At 44.8% G+C, this 16,493-nt stretch overlaps 1 long non-coding RNA gene across 2 annotated transcripts; it reads left to right on the forward strand.

Annotated features, from left to right (window-relative positions):
• Positions 1 to 412: 412 nt before the first annotated feature.
• LOC128315548 (uncharacterized) lies at positions 413 to 12,197 on the forward strand. Of its 2 annotated transcripts, XR_008298403.1 has the most exons (3): positions 413 to 3,517; positions 4,843 to 4,969; positions 8,351 to 12,197. It is a non-coding gene; the product is annotated as an uncharacterized LOC128315548 (long non-coding RNA). The 2 variants fall into 2 exon arrangements; XR_008298402.1 differs by lacking the exon at positions 8,351 to 12,197 and having other exon boundaries at positions 4,843 to 6,088.
• The last annotated feature ends 4,296 nt before the right edge of the window (positions 12,198 to 16,493 follow it).

Here is a 16,493-nt window from a genome sequence, read left to right on the forward strand (position 1 = left end):
GTCTTTATGGTATTGTTTTTGGTATTGATGCAGTTGCTAAATTGATAAAATTTCAAAGATCTCTACAATTACCATCACATCGCTGGGCAATTTATTAACACGTTCGAGATATTTTTAAAGACAACTTTGTTTTTAATCCTCACGTCCCACTAGGTTGGATAATTGGCAAATATTCTCTGGAGGATTGTTGTGTGTTTTTGATTCAGTCATTCAAAACAAAAAAAAACAAACACGAAAAAGTTATATACCCTGCTTTGAAAAGAGATTCTTCTAGAAAACAAACTTAGTTTCTTCAAACCAAAGTATAGCCTTTAATTCATCAGTTGAGTTTGTCGTGGATTCTCGCCTATGAAGCAAAGCTCGAGAATTGGGTCGACCCCAGGGCCCTCTGACACAGCGTGGCACGCTGAAACATCTTGTGTAGGGTTGCAGTGGAGAAGTAAAAATGTAGCTATGAATACAGAGAAATCAGAGATGTTTTCAGGTTCCTTCTTCCTAACAGTAATGTGCTACCCGGAGATGTTCCTGAGGTAGACCAGTCCAGGCAAATGAAACTACCTCGATTCCCAACACATGCCAAGAAGCCTCTGTCCCTCACAAGTTGTAGACGTTTGGAGCGAGGAAACTAAATCCACTGACCAGAAAGCTCTCTTTTTCAGAACGAAAAATACAGACCTACCTCAGAGAGAAAGGGTGCAGGTTCTGGCCCCAGACCCTCTCACTAAAGCAAGCCGAATGTTTTGGCTTCCCAGCGCATATAAAAGTTGTGTTTACACCATACAAGTCTATGAAATGGGCGATGGCATTGTAAAACAATTCGTTTAAAAATACTTTATTACTAAAAAAATGCTAATCATCATCTGAGCTTTCAGTGAGCTGTGATAACTGATCACAGATCATCATAACGAATAGAATGATAATGAAAAAGTTTGAAATCCAGCGAGAATTACCAAAATGACAAGAGACACGTGAAGTGTGTCTGAAGCAAATGCTGTTGGAAGAATGGCACCAACAGACTGGGTCGATGCAGGGTGGCTGCAGACCTCCAGTCTGTAAAAAAACACGGTTTCAGCGAAGTGCAATGAAACGAGGTAGGCCTGGGTCCCAAAAGGTACCTTAGCAGCAAGTGCCAGTGAAGTGTTTTGTCTTTAGTAACCTGGTAGTGAAGACGCGCCCGCTCTGCTCCCTTGGGAGAGCTGGCTTCTGGCATTGCTGGACTGCAGAGGGGGACTTCCTAACGAACTATTTCTTTTTACTGTCTTAAAAATCAAATAATAGAGCCACTGGAGAAGGCAACTTGACAAAGCTCAGACACCGTAAATGTGACAAAATGAGTTCCGTTCAGCCACGCTCACCGCAGCTCATGCTCTCTGCGATGCTTTGTTCACGGTGCACTGATGGGCTGGGAGGGCCAGCGAGCCAGGAGTGGATGCGGGGCCTCCTGCGTGTTAGGGTGTCAGGGTGTAGACCCAAGCTAATGATGCATTTGGCTCTGACTTGGTCGTGGCAAAGAAAGGTGTATGGGGAGCCAGGCAGTTCCCCAAGAAAAGTGAAGGGTATTCATAAACCCTCAAATACAGCCACACTACTGAAGATTTTCTGACAAGTGCCAGAGGGTGTTTACCTGCCTTGAGAAAGACAGGAATCCTCCTGTGGCTAAATCTTGGCACCAGAGGATTTTTCTAGTAGCATTGGAGCTGCAAAATTTTATCTGAAATTTCCTATGGGACCTTAAGAATGTATACTGCACTAATTGGAATGGTTCTTCCAGGAGTCTTGAAAGAAGGTAAGGTTTTCAGCAGGATACAGAGAAGAGCTACAGAGACCTCCTGCATTTAGGGTGTCATCTGTTCTTGCATCAGCGCACAGGGCAAGAGAGCCTCACTTCTCGGAATGGGCATTTCCTAACAAGTTATATTTGGATAAAACGGTGTTTGGTCGATTTGTTCCCAAAATGTATTTTAATAGGTTTAGATGGCTTTTGTTGCCTTTCTTACCGCTATATCCTATACTGTCGGGATTCGGTTATGCTGTCCAGAATATATGCTGGAAGGAAGAAAGGGAGGGAGAGGGGGGAAGAAGGAAGCAGAGAAAAAAATAATCTGGGGGTAGGGGAAAGGAAGCTCAAAAATGTTTTATTCTAAAAATGATATTGTGGGGTACAGATTTAACAAGAAAGTGCCAATAATATATGTTTATTTAATTCTCAAAAATAGATTACAACTGCAAGAGGAGAAAATAGTGAAAAATGTGTATCTATCTTTAATATCTTTGAAATATCAAATAGACCTTCATAATTTATATATACCTATATTTTCAGAAATGTTTCATAATAAACTCCTAAATCATGCCTCATTCTTTTTGAACATGCAAAATATTCAGAATCCCATGGGGGGCAGGGGGGACTATGCCTTTATTTTTAAGATTCTGAGGACTGAGAATAAAAAAGTGTTTTCCCAGCTTGGCTGGGACTATTCTAAGGGGAATGTGATCAGGGAGAAAAACTGCTCCCCCAGCAGACAGAACTCTGTGCTCCTTTCCAGAATCCTTACTACTCTTCTAATGATGTGCTGCATAATATGACTCTCCTTTTCATGCATCTTCCCTGCCAGACTGTGAAATCCTTGGGAACAGTAACGCCTAGCTGGTCCACCACCATTCTCCCTGCACAGAAAGCATTGATGAGCTGATGGTAGACGTTGGATAGATGCATGGTGCCTAAGTGGGTGATGACGTCTAGTGGGGCAAATGGCTGACCTACAAATGACACACTGATCTAGGACCGTGACGAGCACACCAGGATTTGCCGTGAGCTGCCGAGGGTGCTAGCCCTGCCCCCTTGCAAATGTGTGGTCACCAGTCTTCAATATAGGACTTAAAGATCCAGCGTATAGCCTAAAGTGAACCCCATTAGTGCTTCCCAAACTTCTCCCCAGAACTCACCCCAACACTAATGGGAATAAAGTTGTATGCCCTGGGACTGGGGCCTTCAGGGGCTCATTTTAACTTTGTACTTTTATGAAAATTTGACATTCTCCCTAAGATATCCATTTTTTATCTTCACATGCAATTATTTTCCCAGACCTTCAAGTTGTGCATTGTTAACCAGACTCGGGCTTATAGGATTCCTGGTATACCTGTGCATGACCCAGGGAGCACCTGGGCCCTGCTTGAGACCTGCAGCAGGAAGATATTGTCCATAAAATGTTACTATTAACATAAAAACTATGTATTTGGGAGAGGTAACATTAACCCCCACTAACATGTATTCTCTTATCTGATTCCCTTTTCTCTCCCAGTAAATAACAGCCCCCTAATTGAGAACGGGACAGAAGACAAGAGGGTTTGATAGTGGTAAGAGGAAAACCATCCAGAGCCACCGTGAAGTAAAAGTCTGGTCAAGTCAGCCTGCTGGTCCAAGATGGCAGCAAATGGGAGTAAACAGGATGGAGACATTGGACAAGGGGGAAGAAACCAGAACTAGGATGAGAAGAGTCCTTTGCCAAGGCTGTTCAAGGTAGTGGGATAATGGCAGATATGACTATGGATATATACAAGGACTTAACATTCATTCCTTCTCCAAACATTTGTTGAATGCTTCTTATGGGCTAGACCCTGTGCTTAGCACTAGAAAGAGACAATTAGTATTCCCAGTCCAGTGAGGACAGAGAGCCATAAAAGATACGTACAATTAGCTCTCTACAGGGTGACTCTGTGGCTCAGGTGGTAGAGCGTGTGACTCTTGATCTCAGGGTTGTGAGTTTGAGCCCTACGTTGGGAGTAGAGCTTATTTTTTAAAAAATATAAATAATAAATTTTATTAAAATAATAAAAGAGTAAAAAAAATAATAAGGTCTCTGCTAGATGGTAGCAGAAGAGTGCTGTCCAGCCCAGAAGGGTGCAGGGAAGGCTTCCTGGAAGAGGTGATGTCTGAACTCAATCTTAAAGGACAAGTAGAAATACATCATGCATTGTTTAATGGTAGACCCCATGTTTTTTGCCTTTAGATGTGTTTCCTTTTGATTCCCAGACCCCATTAGGGGCTAGCTTGTGCTTTAGATCTAGTAGGTGCTCAGCAAATGCATTTAAATGAAGAAGAACCAAACCAGAGAAAATCTAAATCTCTCTCTCTCTCTCTCTCTCTCTCTCTCTCACACACACACACACACACACTAAAAACTATATAGGTACATCAGTTATTCTGATTACTAAGCTGCTAACTGAAGATAATACCATAAAAGGACAAAGAGAAAGGCTTTAGGCAGATTGCTGGCTCCAGTGTCCCAGCTGGCGTGGTACAGTAGTTTGAAATATATTTACAGAGTATGAGAATAAAAGAATTGCAGGACAGGCTTGTAATAACTCCTTCCCACTTCTCTTAATAGCAATGAGTAGGGGTTTTTTGCCCATTTATGAACCCATTGTCATTCTTTCCTCTCCTTCCATTTATTAGGCTATTTTGCTTGAATCATCATGCAGTATGTAAACTCATGGAAGAAGACCTATATGAGCAGTTGCGAGATGTCTTCTGGTTGTGTTGTTTCAGAATTGTTTTTTCCTTTGGTTAATTATCAAGGGCTTGCAATGTAATAATCAATGAGTAGCTAATTAGAAGCAGGAGAGAGTGAAATGGGTATTAGATAGTGTTTTTTAATGAAAACCGTGCATGTAATACTGTGGGGAAATATTACCAAATAGCAAGAGATTTCATCTTCTTTTTTTTTTTCTTTTTCTTTCTCTTTTTTTTTTTTTTTTTTTTCTTTTTGGTGTGCATTTACAAAAGGATTCACTTAAAGCCGCTCATAAACTAAACCCAGGTATGTGAATCCTTTCATTTTTCAGACTCCTCCCGAGGAATGAGCCCTGGAAGACGCAGGGGAAGTGGAGCCTCCCGAGATCACTCAGGAACCCAAACCACCCGTAATGGAGCCGGAAGGTCTGTCAATTCCCAGGGAACAGTGAGGAAATGGTAAGCAAATGGCAGCAGTTGCCTCGAGAATTAGGGAATGAATAACAATGCTTTCTGGTAAATTAACCATATTACAGTGTGCACAGTAAAGTGATGGAAAAACCCTGTTAAAAAAAATTGAATAATAATTTGCCCACATCATTTATGTAAAATGCATAATTTTCCTACTTCAGTGGACTTTAGTTTGATTTAAAACACGAACAGCTCCAGCCCTGTTCACCAGTGCGTAATTTCGGAGGTAATTGGGAAGGGAGAGGAGTCAGACTGTAATCAGCATGATCCTGTGTGAGCCACTTCACCTCCCTCCTTTCACCTGCAAATTCCAGAAAATATTTGTTTGTACATTCCTGAAGGTCTCGAAGCGAAAGCGCGGGGCGTCCTTCGTTGTCATAGCTATCACTAAACCGCGGCCTCACCATGTTTCAGAGGGGAAAGCGGTCCTTCGCTCTCATCGGTGTTTTTCTGCTCTAATTCAAATAAGTGCTTGGTCTTTAATAGCAGAGAAAATGGAAATGTAGCAAAGCTATACTTAAAACAGCAAGCCAAGAACAAAAGCAACATGCACGCAGCCAAAGGAGACCCTGGAAGATAAACAGATAAAACAAAAAGCTGTGCTTGGCTGGGATTCTGCTTTGGAGTCAGACGCAAAATGGAGAACATTGTTCCAACCATAAAGATTTTGCAATCTACAGTATTTGAAATAGAAAGTCATCGTGTAATTCCCCCTAGCCATTCAGAAGCTGTGCTGTTGCTATGAATGATGATAGCTAGTCAGCGACTGATGGAGGTTTTCAGAACCAGAGTGGTGACAGTCGGGGTGCAGGCCCTGCGCTCCAGCAGGTGCACTCTCGTGGCCATCACTGTGCCTCTTCCCTCCTCCCCTCTGCCTCCCATCCTCCCATCCCCGCTCCCCACCCCCACAAGAACCACAGAATTTTTTTTAAGTTTATTTATTTATGTTAAGAGACAGAGAGAGCGTGTGGGAGAGGCAGAGAGAGAGAGGGAGAGAGAGAAGCCCAAGCAGACTCCACACTGTCAGCACAGAGCCCAGTGTAGGGCTCAAACTCATGAACCATGAGATCTCATGACCTGAGCCGAAATCAAGAGTTGGATGCCTAACCGACTGATCCACTCAGGCGCCCGGAACCATAGAATTTTCATTTAGACATCTACACATGCTCTTTATCCCCATCTCTCTGCAAAGGGCCATCATTTCTTTATTAGAGTCAGCCCTGAGATTTCCACCTTTCCAGGCAAGTCTGTGGCTTATTCTGTCTGCTTTGCCTTCTTGGCCTACCTTGCCTCCTTGATAACCCTGATGGCCCCACAGGGCTGAACCTTGAACCCCACAAATATCAACACCTCTTAGTTCTTGGGTGCCCACTGTGGTTAGCCAAAGGGACCTTCTTCCCCAATACTACTCCCCACTCCTCCCTTCTCTCCCACCAACACCTGCCACTGACCCAAGATTTATTAGACACTGGTTTGTCCTATGCCTCCTGCCACTAGCTATAAGTTACCTTTGTGCAAATTAGAAAAAGCCACCCTACCTCAAGACATTTTGCTGCCCTCTGCCAGAAAACTACTGTAGTAAATATGCCAAGAGATCATGTAAAGGGTGCCCCCTCCCAAAGTTGTGCAGTACACAACTGGCTTAACTGTATGTGACAACCCTGGAGTTGAAATCACCTGAGCTCTCCTGGAAGCCTGTCTAAAAATCAGAGCCCCAGTAGGTCGGTCTTGCCTTTTTATGACAGGTTGCAACTTCAAAATCTAAGTGTTTCTGTCACGATCTCAGATTGCTCAAGGGGCAGTTTCTGAAAGAGACAAAGAGCCCCCAGGCAGCAGTACTGATGGGTAGATAAAGCCCAAAGCACACTGGGCGGGTTTTTAGGTAACCTCAGCTATAGAAAGCTGCTAAGTCTGAATGTTCAGGACGCTGGGGACAGGTGGACTTGGCTTATATTTAGGTCAACCGTCACCACCCCCCGACCCCCCAGTGGCAGACGGGGCTGGAGGACTTGCTTTCACTGAAAAGTGGCCATACGTGGCTGGTAAGTTGATGTGGCTGCTGCCCAGGGGCTCAGCTGGGGCTCTTGGTAAAGGTTGTTTCCTCTTCACTTGGGCTCCCAGGTGCTTTTGTGGGCTTGCTCACATGGTGGAGCCCCTGTTTTAAGCCACCAGTTGAACAACGCCAGCTCACTCTGCATCGAGCAGAGACAAGCTGCCCCCACCAAGCCCTGCTCAATTTCAAATTTCTGAGCAAAACAAATGACTGTGGTTTTCAGCCGCCAAGGTTTGGGATGGTCTGTTTTGCAGCAGTGGATCACTGGAAAATACAGGTTGTGCCAAACATCGCGTGGATCCATCCCCACATCTCCCTAGGATACCTCCGGGTGCTGCACGGTCGAGGAAACCGAAAACTACCTTTTCCAGACCCCCTTACCATTAGCATCACGAGTGTTAACTAAGCTATACCAGTCAGACGTATTTGCACGAAGTGTGGAAGGCAGGAATGAGGCGGAAGCCAGTCTCCTGCAGCTTTTGGCTGTTTCCTGCTGGAAAGCAAGGTCTCGGAGCCACTGATGTCCGATCCCCAGCTCCAAGAGTATCAAGAGTCAACCGAAGAGGTGTCCATGGCTGGGCACCACATCCCAACACGCAGGCAGAGGGGGTGGTGACGGTTGTGGCACTTCCTGCCCACCACTTTCTGACCATTATGCTGCAGCTATCGTGTCCTTAAGGTCATAGCTCCAGTGGCAGCTTTTCAAATCCTGCCATTTCTGATTGTAGCACAGTGGCCACTCTCCCGGCAGATCAGTTCTGACACATTCTGGGGGCCATCCCTGGAGGTCCCACATAGAGCCTTCCCCCCCAGCCCTTCTAACAAGTTTGTAATTCTCCACGCTAAATCCCTTTTTGCTTAGAAACCTTAGTATGATTTGTGTTTCTTACACTGAACCCGTTTCTCCAACTCACGGCCAGGGGATCTCCAAATTCCCGTCCCTTCTCAGCCAGTCTTTGGTTCTTGCTTGCTTGCTTTCTCCCGCTGAACCATTCCTTCGGCAATCATCTATGGAATATCTACTACGTGTCAGGCACTGGGCTAGACCCTGGGGCAAAAATATATGAACTAAACAGACATGGCCCCACATTCATGGAAGGAACCAAAATAAAGACCAGGAGACAGTGAATTACAACCCTAGGGGCAAGTCGGCCCCCTTCTTGTTTTTGTCTAAATATCGTCTTGGAACACAGCCTTGCCCATTCACTTATGCCTTGTCTGTGGCTGTGTTTTCCCTGCAAGGGCAAGGTTGAGCAGTTGTGACAGAGACGGTACAACCCCCAGAGCTGAAAATATTTATGCCTGGCCTTTTCCAGAAAACGTTCGCCAGCTGCTACATTCGACATAAAACTCCGGGCCATACTCCTGTGCTCAGCCGATCACTCTGTCCATCAGTTGTGGATACGCCAAGCACCACACTCTGTGCTGGGTTGTGAAATGTAAGTGAGACGATTCTTATGGGGTGCTCACACCTATGGGGGCATAGTGCCGTTATCTCTCTTTTACAGAGAAGGAACAGATTTTAGGGAGATTTGGCTTTGGGTGACTCGGGAGATGGCGATGGCATTCACAGACATAGCAGACCCAGGAGGAAAGATGGAAGATACGCAGGAGACAATGGATCCAGGGTAGACTCATGGGACGTAAGGCACCTGCAGGCATCCACCAGAGGCTGTCCCGGCCGACTGCCTGCCCTGGTATGATGGCGAAGTGTGGATTTCAAGTCTGCTCCGATTTTCCGTTCAAATCATAATTCTACCACTTACTAGCTGCGTGACTCTGGGCAAGTTACTTCACATCTCCAAGACTTTCAGCCGCATTTTCCTCATGAGTAAAAATGGGCTCTTGTGAAAGCTAGAAATACAGTAATGTGCATACGGCTCCGAACGGAGGGCTTGGTACATGGTAGATGACGGATCTGTGTGGAGACAACTTCCCTTTCATCTGCAGTCTATCTTTCACATGGTGGAGAGTAATATAAGATCACAGCTTTTATTGTGTTGTGCTCTCAAAAAATGTGATGGTTCCTACTGACCCTCACTAGTGGAAGAAGACACATTTGCAAGCCCTGCCCAGCCTACACCCTTCTTTAAATAATCCCACACTACCCCCTATATTGAAGGTCACCTGTTTACCATGTGACCCTCCCCTCCTCCAGCAAGAATGGCTTGATGATGCCAGAGGCAGATGCCTGACCAGAAGAAACCCATCCACTGACTGGCCACTTGCCAATGGAACAGTTGCCTTCGAGTTGGCTGTGGTGACGGACAGTTGACCTACAGGTTAGGTTGGCCCTCTCGGGGAGCCAGAGGCCACAGTCTGCAGAGGGAGCCAGTGGCTAAAGCTCCTGGGCCACTAGAGAGAGAATGACTAGGAGTAGCTTCTTTCCTTGCTCCCGTACCTGGAAGCCCCCTTCCTGAGCGCCATCTCTGTGAGGTCCCTCAAACTTGTGCCGTGCGCCATCTTGTCTCTCAAGCTCAATCAAGGGAGTCTGGGCCCCTGCAGTCCAGGTCCACTGTTTTGCCAGCCCCATCTCTCCCTTTGCCCCTGTACAACCCCTACCTTTAACTCCTGGCTACCCTGAATGGCCTATGATTCCCAAGCATGCTCTGTCCTTCTCCAGCCTTTTCCCCTGGGCTGGAATGTTCTTTTGCCTTCTCCCCTCATCTTAGCAGCCTCTCCATCCTTTGAGGCCCAACACAAACACCCCCCTCCTGAAGCCTTCTCTGGTGCCCCCGTCACACACGACAGCTCCGTCCTAGGAACTCCCTGCACTTGACCTCTAGTGTCTCTATGGCATTCAAGCACACTTCTCCCCGAGTTTCCCTCCTTGCCTCTGTGCTCACGGAGGGTAGAAACTTGGCACATGTTAGGCACCAGGATGGGACACTGAATTTAATCCAAGGGTTGGAATCCTAAAACAAATCTGAGTTTTTTCAATCAAGAGTACCATGCCAGTGTAAGACATTGTTCCTTAAAATGGAAATGCACTTAGGGAATGCTTCAGATTAAAGGGATGAAGATCAAAGGGCACATTCTTGGCCAGGAGTTCTGAGTCTTAGGGACCCAAATAAATTGTAGACATTTTATTTCCTGAATTGATTGGAACCATAACACTGGATTGGGTGCCGTAATATAAAACTTTCTGAAACTTCTAGCTTGGCAGGAAGTCTGTCGCCTCTTTACTATAAGTGTTGGGACCGCTTGTGTCTAAAACTCGAGCGCCCACGCCAACCGTTGCAACTGGCTAGTAAATCTGGAAGCCTGACGGAGAGGAAGCTTCCCCTGCTGACTGGGAAGCTTCAGATCCTGCCCTTAGCTGGAGTCCCAGGCACACCCAGCTTTGGCAGAGGGTGTGTCTGCATCGCAGGGGGACACATGTCCGCCAAGGTTCAAGATCCTGTGGACCCATGTTGAGAATAGAAAGCAGCTGCTCCTGCAGGCAGCTCAAAATAATAGCTGCATTTTGCAAACGAGTGAGAATTTCCCCATGGCAATCTTTCCTACAGCTGTGGGCCCGGCAGCTCCTCCTGGGCCCTCAGCCTGCCTCAGCCCCGGGCTTGCTCTCGGCTACCCTCTCAGCTCCAGGCTTCTCCCCGCCTGACCTGCCCACCCCAGGCCTCCCTCTGTACCTGGGGCCTGGGTTTTGGTTCTGGGTTATGGGGTGAGCCCAGCCCTTGCCCCTGAGCCAATGGAGGGAGGTTCCCAACACCTGAAGCAAAATCTACTTTTCCACGCTGACCTGTGACCCTTGCTAAGCTTTCTGCACGAAGCCCAACATGGTAACTTAAAACCACACTTCCCAAACCTGCCTGTGCGTGCCCCCTAAGAGAATCCTTTAAAATGCACATTTCTGGGCCCCTCCCCAGACTTGCCAAATCAGGCTTTCTCAGGCAGGAGGCCCAGGAATGTGTCCCTGAGCGTGTCTGTCCTTTTCTCCTCTCACCTGCCCCACCCCCACCCCCAGCAGATGATTCATGAAATGCTTCTCTGGGCTCCTGTTAAGTCCCACTTGCCTCAGCTCTGGTCTGGGCAGCCCCGGCAACCTTGTCGTGGTCTGCCCCTGCTGGCAAGGAGGAACACCAAAGGCTGGTGACCAGAGTGCCCCGGGGTGCAGTTGTGGGCGCTTACTTCCGGGCAGGGCAGCGGGCAATGCCATCCGTGGGGCCATGGGCTTTTAGAGCAGCCAACCAGACCAGGCCAGCTGGGCCTGGCCTGACTCGACCCCGCAGAAAGCACGTCCCTGCTGCAACAATGCTGAGCGGCCTGTGGTCAGTGCCCTGGGAGCAGTCATGAAGGTGGCCTGAGGTTTGGGAAGCAGGAACACTGGAGTCCCAGCACCCTGGGGTAAGCTGCCAGCTCACATCTCTTCTCCCACTGGATTTGGGACCACAAGGCAGAGCCTCAGCATGGACCTCAATTCCAGCACTTGAAGGCGTCACCGCCCTACTGGCTTTGACGAACTTGACCTCCAGCACAGAGTCCCAGAAGATCACAAACCTATAGGGCACAAAGGGCTGTCTTTCAGGGGGAAACCCTGCTTTTTTGGATGAAACGGATGAAAAACAAACAAAACACACTGAAAACTCCCTACCTTGTCCCTCGCATGAGAATATCTCCATGTAGAACGGCCTGGACTGGCCATATATAAGGGATGCCCTACCTCACTCTCCTGATGCCCACTTTTGATGAATGTTAACTATTTTAAGTGCCTCCCCTGACCCTCCAGAGATTCAAATATGCCACCCCACCCGCCACAGAGGCTGCAAGCAGGATGAGATGGAGAAGCACAGCTGGGTTAGAGGGGGTTCCTGCTGTTAACAAGGACTTTCTCCAGAAGCTGTGTGACGCTAGAGTTTCCAATCCCCATTTGGGTTTCTTAAAACTGAAAACCCTTTGGGCAAAGTTGCCCTCTACCTCCCACTCACTGGGGAAATCCTGTAGTTTGTCTTAGGCCCAGGCTAGTCAAGCTCTCACCCTGGCTGGCTACCTCCTTGTGAGCTCCCTGCTGATTCAGGGAGCAGAGGGAACAGGGTCTGAAACTTTAGTTAAATGAGGATTGCAGGACTCTTCTGATCCTGGGGTGAGAACCAGGGGTCTATACCTACAATTTTTCTTTTTGACGGCATAAATTCATATGTTGAAGCCCTAACCCCCAGGACCTCAGAATATGACTATCATGTGGCAAACATAAGGTGTTTTAGAATGTGTCTAGACCGGCACCAATAGATTATGGACAAAATAACTTTGTAAAAAATTATAAACAGCTTTATTGAGATATAATTCATATATCATACAATTCACTCACATAAAGTGTACAATTTAATGGCTATTTATGTATTTACACAGTTTTACAACCATCACCACAATCAGTTTCAGAACATTTTCCTTACCCCACAAGAAACTCCACTCCCCTTTAGCCAACACTTCCCCAATCCCTTCCCGGTCCCTTAGTCCCCGGCAACCACTAATCTATTTTCTATCTCTATAGATTCGCCTATTCTGGACATTGTATTTTATTTATATAAAATACATATATACACACACACACATACACACACGCATATATACATATATATGTACATATATACATGCATATATATATGTATGTGTATATATATATGTATGTGTGTGTGTGTGTGTGTATATATACATATATACACACACACATATATATATATTTTTTTTACGTATGCTCTGTGCCCAGCACAGAGCCTGACACACACACAACTTGAACTCACTACTCTGAGATCAAAACCTGAGCTGAGATCAAGAGTCAGATGCTCAACCAACTGACCCACCCAGGTGCCCCTGGACATTGTATTTAAATGGAATGACACAATATTTGGTCATTTGTGACTGGCTTCTTTCACTCAGCATAATGTTTTCTAGGTTGTTGTAGCATAGCATCTAGCTATGTTGTAGCATTTATTAGTAATTTTTTTTAATTTATTTATTTTGAGAGAGAGAGAGAGAGAGAACACAAGCAAGGGAGGGACAGAGAGAGAGAGAGAGAGAGAGGGAGAGAGAGAATCCCAAGCAGCCTCTGAGCTGTCAGAGCAGAGCCCATGGGGCTCAAACTCCAATCTTGAGATCATGACCTGAGCTAAAATCAAAAGTCGGACACTCAATCAACTGAGCCACCCAGTACTTAAGTTTATTTAAGTAATCTCTACACCCAATGTAGGGCTCGAATTCACAACTCCAAGATCAAGAGTCATATGCTCTTCTGACTGAGCCAACCAGGCACCCCTATTGGTACTTTTGTTTATCACCATATAATATCCCATTGTATGAATATACCACATTTTATGTATCCATTCATCAGTGGATAGACATTTGAGTTGTTTCTACTTTTTACCTATTGCAAATAATGCTGCTATGAACATTCATGCACAACTTTTTTTGTAGACATGCTTTTAATTCTCTTGGGTATATATCCAGGAGCGAATTACTAAGTTATATGGTAACTTTATCCTTATACATTTGAAAATGCTAAGTTTTACTCAAATTATTCTCACTTGGACTAAATAATTGAGAAGAGAGATCCCATCTTCATGGACTTAAAAAATTAATCCATGAAGATATCACTTTTCTCTATATTGATCTGTCAAGGCCATCCCAAGCAAAATCCCAGCAAAGCAATTTTATGGATATTGGCAAAATTCTAAACTTTATAAGAAACTGCAGAGGACTTAGAACAGCTAAAACCATCTTGACAAGAATTACAAAGCTGGAGGACTTCTACTACCAGATTTGAAGACTTACTATAAAACTATAAGACAGAGTACTGGTATTGGTATTGGGGCAAGGATAAATAAATAGACCAGTGGAATAGAATAAAGACTCCAGAAACAGACTCATACATGTACATAGCCATTTGATTTGCAACAAAGGAACCATTGCAATCTAATAGGAAAAGGATGATCTTTTCAACATAATGGTCCCGAATCGTTTGCGTATCCATGTGGTAAAAAAATGAACTTCCACATGTATACCATACATAAAAATTAATTTGAGGGTGGATCATATTCTTAAACATGAAAGGTAAAATAATAGTTCTGTAAAGGAAAATATAGCAGAATATCTTTATGACCTTGGAGGAGGCAGGAACTTCTTCAAAAGATTCAACTATTAAAATGTGATGACTGTGGATCTTATTAAAAATAAGAACTTATGTTCATCACAAACAACATTAAGTAAGGGAACATGCAAGTCACAGACTTGGAACAGATATTTACAACATCTATTTTTTACGAAATACTCATACCCAGAATGTATAAAGAACTACAAATCTATATGAAAAAGCCAATTCATCTTATTTTTTTTAATGTTTATTTTTGAGAGGGTGGGGAGGGGCAGAGAGAAAGGGAGAGAGAGAATCCCAAGCAAGTTCCATGTTGTCAGTGTGGGGCCTGACACAGGTCTCCATCTCACGAACCATGAGATCATGACATGAGCCAAGTTCAAGAGTCAGACACGAGGCCCCTGGGTGGCTCAGTCCATTAAGTGGGGCCCCTGGGTGGCTCAGTCCATTAAGCGTCTGACTTTGGCTCAGGTCGTGATCTCGTGGTTTGTGAGTTCGAGCCCCGTGTTGGGCTCTGTACCGACAACTTGGAGCCTGCTTTGGATTCTGTGTCTCCCTCTCTCTCTGCCCCTCCCCCACTTGTGCTCTGCCTCTCTCTATCAAAAATAAATAAAATTTTTAAAAAATTTTAAAAAAAGAGTCCGACACTTAACTGACTGAGCCACCTACACACCCCAACAATTCATTTTAAAAGTGGGCATAAGATTTTAACGGGCCCCTCATAAATGAGGATATCTAGATGGCCAATGAGCATAAGAAAAGTATTCAACAACATTAATCATCAAGGAAACGCAGAATAAATCACAGTGGGATAGCGCTGAAGGGCCAACAACAGAACAACTAACAATACCAATGTTGGGTGAGAAGCAACTAAAAAGTCATACATTGCCAGTAGGAGTATAAGTTTGTCCCACCACTTTGGAAAACTGGCAGTAAAGTTAAGCATATGCCTACTACCCTATCTCCAAGCAATTTCACTCCTAGGTATATATCCAAGAGAAATTAGTACACACATTTACAAAAAGTCTTGTACATGAATATTCATAGCAACTTCATTCATCATAGCCCCAAACTGGAAACAATCCAAACATTCATTAACACAAGAAGAGATCAGTGAGTTGTGGGTAAATTCATTCAGTGGAACATACTACAGAACAATAAAAAAGAAACTGTTGACATAAGCCATAACATGGATGGGATCTCAAAATGATAATATCGAGTGAAAGAAACCATACACAAAAGAGTACATCCCGGATGATTCCCTGTGTAAGAGGTTCAAAAACAACTGATCAGTGATAATGGAAGTTGGCCTTGAGGTTTTCTTGGAGTTGCGGGATATTAACTGGGAGAGCGCACAGAGGAACCTTCTGGAGTGAAGGAAATGTTCTGAGTCTTGATCAGGTTGGTGGTTACGTGAGTGTATACATATGTCAAAATACACTGAGCTATATACTTAATACTAATGCACATTACGAATGGTAAATTATTCCTCAATAAAAAACAAAGTAATTGAGAAAAACTGCTCATATTAAAAGAGACTTTGTAAGGATTTAATTTTAAGTCTACTCTCTCTTTGGGGGGCAGGTGGAATGTTTACCCTCTCTGAGCCTCAGTTTCTCATCTGTAATAGAGATAATACCTACTCCATGTATATTTGGTAATAAGGTAATGTACATAAATATGTCATTTAACTACTCTTTTCTTTAGTGTTCCCATCTGTAAAATAGGTAGAAAAGTAGTAATTACCTCATAAGAGAAGCTAATTCTGAGCGCCTGGGTGGCTCAGTCGATTAAGCGGCCGACTTCGGCTCAGGTCATGATCTCAAGGTCTGTGAGTTCGAGCCCCGCGTCAGGCTTTGTGCTGACCGCTCAGAGCCTGGAGCCTGTTTCAGATTCTGTGTCTCCCTCTCTCTGACCCTCACCGGTTCATGCTCTCTGTCTCAAAAATAAACATTAAAAAAAAAATTAAAAAAAAAAAAAAAGAAGAAGAAGCTAATTCTGAGCCGATTCACGTAAAGCACTAAGTGACACGGGGCACCCAGCTGGCTCAGTCCGTAAAGCACGTGACTCTTTTTTTTTTTTTTTTAATTTTTTAAATGTTTACTTATAACTGAGAGAGAGAGAGAGAGAGAGAGAGTGTGTGTGTGTGTGTGTGTGTGTGTGTGTGTGTGTACATGAGTGGGGGAGGGGCAGAGAGAGAGGGAGACACAGAATCCAAAGCAGGCTCCAGGCTCTGAAGTTTCAGCACAGAGCCCGACACGACATGGGGCTTGAACTCATGAGCCATGAGCTGAAGCGGGTTGCTTAACGGACTGAGCCACCCAGTTTTGTTTTTTTTTTTTTTTAACTATGAGGATAACATGACAAGGATT

The sequence above is a fragment of the Acinonyx jubatus genome, chromosome B2 (genome assembly GCF_027475565.1).
Source record: "Acinonyx jubatus isolate Ajub_Pintada_27869175 chromosome B2, VMU_Ajub_asm_v1.0, whole genome shotgun sequence".
Taxonomy (NCBI): Eukaryota; Metazoa; Chordata; class Mammalia; order Carnivora; family Felidae; genus Acinonyx; species Acinonyx jubatus.